The sequence below is a fragment of the Schistocerca cancellata genome, chromosome 2, assembly GCF_023864275.1.
Source record: "Schistocerca cancellata isolate TAMUIC-IGC-003103 chromosome 2, iqSchCanc2.1, whole genome shotgun sequence".
Classification (NCBI taxonomy): Eukaryota; Metazoa; Arthropoda; class Insecta; order Orthoptera; family Acrididae; genus Schistocerca; species Schistocerca cancellata.
The window spans coordinates 177,484,267-177,488,125 of record NC_064627.1 but is presented as its reverse complement, the minus strand read 5'-3'; the positions used below and the strand labels follow the sequence as shown (position 1 = coordinate 177,488,125).

The window sequence follows — 3,859 nt, the reverse complement described above, 5'->3', positions numbered from 1 at the left end:
TGGCTCTGAGCACTATATGACTTCTGAGGTCATCAGTCCCCTAGAACTTAGAACTACTTAAACCGAACTAACCTAAGGACATCACACACATCCATGCCCGAGGCAGGATTCGTACCTGCGACCGTAGCGGTCTCGCGGTTCCAGTCTGTAGCGCGTAGAACCGCTCGGCCACTCTACCGGCCGCGCGGGATTAGCCGAGCGGTCTATGGCGTTTCAGTCTTGGACTGTACGGCTGGTTCCGGCGGAGGTTCGAGTCCTCCCTCGGGCATGCGTGTGTGTGTTTGTCTTTAGGATAATTTAGGTTAAGTAGTGTGTAAGCTGAGGGACTGATGACCTTAGCAGTTAAGTCCCATAAGATTTCAGACATATTTGAGTTTTTTGAAACAGATCCTATGTCATCCCCATTATGGCGATTTTCATAGATCCACGTGTTACGTTAAACATAACATCACACCGATTAAAGAAACTGCAAACTTAAGGGATCATCTGCACTGTCGTGTCACATTAACGTGATCACCTTTGGAAAGTCTGAATAACCACCTTTTGCCTCCGGACCGCTCCGAGACGTGTGGGAAGACAGTCAGAGACGTTCTGGAAGCTACCTACAGGGATGTGGAGACATGCCGACTGCAATGCCGACGCCAGCTGTGCTAGGTTTCTAGCGCGAAGATCCACAGCGTGTATGGCCCGATCGAGGTTGTCAGACAGATTGTCGATTGGGTGTAAATTGGGGGGTATTTGGTGGCCAGGGGAGTATGGTAAACTCGTCCTGCCGCTCTTCGAACTTCGCACGCACACTGCGAGCTGTGTGACACGTTGCACTGTCGTGTTGGTAGATGCCATAGTGTCGAGGGAAAACAGTCTGTAAGTTAAGGTGGACATAGTCCCCAAGGATAGATGCATACTTGGGTTGACCCACTGTGCCTCCTGCCGGCCTTATGGACGTCAGATAAATCGCTCCTTTTCCGCATTACGACAGGCAACGGCCTTGCCGCAGTGGATACACCGGTTCCCGTGAGATCACCGAAGTTAAACGCTGTTGGGCGTGGTCGGTACTTGGATGGATGACCATCCAGGCCGCCATGCGCTGTTGCCACTTTTCGGGGTGCACTCAGCCTCGTGATGCCAATTGAGGAGCTACTCGACCGAATAGTAGCGGCATCGGTCAAGAATACCACCTTACGACCGGGAGAGCGGTTTGCTGACCCCACGCCCTTCGTATCCGCATCCTCCACCGAGGATGACACGGCAGTCGGATGGTCCCAGTAGGCAACTCGTGGCCTGGAGACGGAATGCTTTTCTTTTTCCGCATTACGACAACGATTGCATTGCTTTCCGCGTCATCCGACACACTTTACATACCGTCCATTGCTAGTGCTGTAATCTGCATGTGTGAGTAGCTATTGCACGTTGACGTCGAACATTGGCGGTGATCACATTAATCTGATTGGACCGTGTATCCCTCTTCATTGACAGTATTCAAAATCTTGTTCGTTATCTAACTTACATTCAAATGCTTCCGTTGCTTGTTTCACTAAAATGAATTGTTTCTGTCTCTTCTTTCTAGGTAAGGCGACAACATAGCCGATTTCACGCTGAGTCATCTGCGCTGCACGGTAAGCTACGACCACATTCAACCGTGATTTATTTTCAAAGAATATTCTTAAGAATTTATTTTATTTACTAGCGATTCTTCAAGAACATTAACACATTTAATCACACTATGTAAGCATGGAAGTAGTTGCCAGGGAGTAACTAATGAAATCATAACCAAATTCCTTTTAACAAATGGGAATTTTATACACTTTAATGATGCCTAAAAGCATTTTTTAAAGGAAATAGATTTAAAATTATAATCATAAAGCACCCTCTAAATATCAAAGTTACAATTTATTCAGAGGCAGAAAGAAACAAGTTTTGACTGTATGAGCTTTCGGGCAGATAACCCTGCCGCTTCCTTTTGACACGGCCGTAGTTACGACCGCTCACATCAGCCTCTGAAAGACTACACTGGTGCAAATCTGCAACACACCAGATTACTTTAAACTAAGTGTTTTAACAGTTTACACAAGCACACAAACTATACACCCCCCCCCCCCCGTAGGAGGGATGGAAATGGTACAAAACACTAACAATTTAAATATTAACTTTGCCACCGAAGGTGCAACTTGATTTCAACTTCTAAGAAAAGTCTTGCGGTGAAACGGTGGCAACTTTATATACCAAAATGGTCATTTAAATAAAAACCCATGAAATGCAATCTTATATAAAATTCTACAAGGTTGGCCAAACAATAGTTAATATGCTCTACAGTACACAGATACCACCTCTCAAGATCATAGGCAATAATACCAAAGTTTCCAAAGATCAAAACATATTTCAGGTATTAGGCCGTTACACTCCAAGCAATAAATTCGTTAACAGACCAAATCCGACAAACATGACAGAGGCAGCTACTAACGTACGGTAGATTGATAGGGAGATTACCGAACAACCCGAACCACAGGTTGCTCCAACCCGCCCCTACTCCACAAGGGAAAAACGGACCACCCAATTTATAAACAACCAAGTCCCCGCGTGTGGGCAAACGGAGAAGAATGGTGGGGAGACCCCAGAGCAAAACGGCCGGTGACCTCACCAAGAAAACAAGTAGAATTTAACACGAGTAAAACAAACAACATATCACCAATCACTTAACATCCAATAAACTGAGATTTCTCGAGAAGACCTGGCGCAGAACTCCCAAATCGCTCTCCCGAACCGTCCGCTGCCAGCTGCTTCAACGGACGCAGGAAGGCGCGCCGATCTCCCGTCTCACGGCGTCGCAGCTCGCACCGGCCAGACTGATGTCGTGGGTTGACTCCTGTTGCTCTCGTGTCGACCGCGAAGCCACTACCCCTCGCTACACGCCGCCGCCCACTAGACTCACGTGGCGACCTCACATGCGCCGACGCTCAAGACGGACAAGTCATCTTGTGTCTCAGTGCGCGACCGACCAACCGATCGATCCAACCGTCAATGACCATTGCCTGAACAAACACGAGCAGACTGGAGGACTAACGCGCAGCCTGAGATGCAGGAACTAAGCCCCGACCGGGCGACCACTCGCTGAGTTCTCTTACTGGCGGAGTGGAAAGACTCTTAAAGGTTGATCCGAACGAAAGACTGACACTAACTGCCTAACAAATGCGGACGAGAGACAGACCCAGACTGACTGACTGGCGAGCTCATAGCGGCCCTTAAATGCACATGAACAGAAAACCTTTCCCCTTTTCCCACCAGAGGGAGACACCAAAGCTGCGATTGCCACAGCGGCGCCACCGCCAGAAACGCAGGGCGACTGCTTCACAATACGCGCTGCGGCGCGCTCTTCAAAAATAGCAATTTTTACCACGGCTCACACACAATGCCGAAGCTAGTTTCTGATCAACATATTTCTTTCTAACAAACTATAAAAGCCCATGTTACTACTTTTAAGGAGGAGATAAAAAAAATCGTTAACTATTCAGTGCTATGGCATGTAAAATTCTGAAAGTCTTTGATAACTAGTAATGAAGTTATTAGTACGATATCTTACATTAGGGATACTCAAAAAGTTTCCGTTCGAAGGCCGTACAGCCCAGAATCGATGTTCCAGTCAGGCAAGATACACGTTTGGTGAACACCGTGTCTTGCCACAAATCCTTGTCCGACAGGAATCCTCAACACTTCAACGCCTTTTCTAAGGGTACGGAAACGTGATAATCGGATGGGAGAGATATGGACTACAGAGCGCTACCTCGAGTGTCTCCCAGCTGAGAGGTCGTTACTTGTGGGTTACGACATTTGAATTCTGGGGACGTGCGTTATCGTGAAGTAG

General features: G+C 47.5%; 1 pseudogene; it reads left to right on the top strand.

Annotated features, from left to right (window-relative positions):
- Nucleotides 1-978: 978 nt before the first annotated feature.
- LOC126163220 (5S ribosomal RNA) lies at nt 979-1,096 on the top strand (annotated as a pseudogene).
- The last annotated feature ends 2,763 nt before the right edge of the window (nt 1,097-3,859 follow it).